Here is a 389-nt window from a genome sequence, read left to right on the forward strand (position 1 = left end):
TTTCATGAGTGGAAAAATGCATTTTTGCATAATTTGGCCACTTTTGGCACCACTGTGCCAAAATCCCATTTCCTCTTAGCACACTGCTCACTAAAACCTTTATGGAACAAACAAGCTTCTACTGATTCAGTTCATATTTGCTTGAGTTAAAGCCCAGATGTAGATCTATAAAGTCTGAGGTTCATCCAGAGTTTAAAATGAGCTTTCATGCTGTTTTGCAGTTTTTATTTTGGAAAAAGTTTGGCGAGGATAAATATTTTAAATTTTTTCTTTGTTTAATCACCTATAAATCATAAAATAGTGATTCCGCCTGAAAAATATTCCTCAATGCCTTTCTGTCTTACAAATATAAACAATTGTATTTCCAATTAATAGTTTGGGAGCTGAAC

The sequence above is a fragment of the Cyprinodon variegatus genome, unplaced genomic scaffold, assembly GCF_000732505.1.
Source record: "Cyprinodon variegatus isolate N-32 unplaced genomic scaffold, C_variegatus-1.0 Scaffold866, whole genome shotgun sequence".
NCBI classification, from domain to species: Eukaryota; Metazoa; Chordata; class Actinopteri; order Cyprinodontiformes; family Cyprinodontidae; genus Cyprinodon; species Cyprinodon variegatus.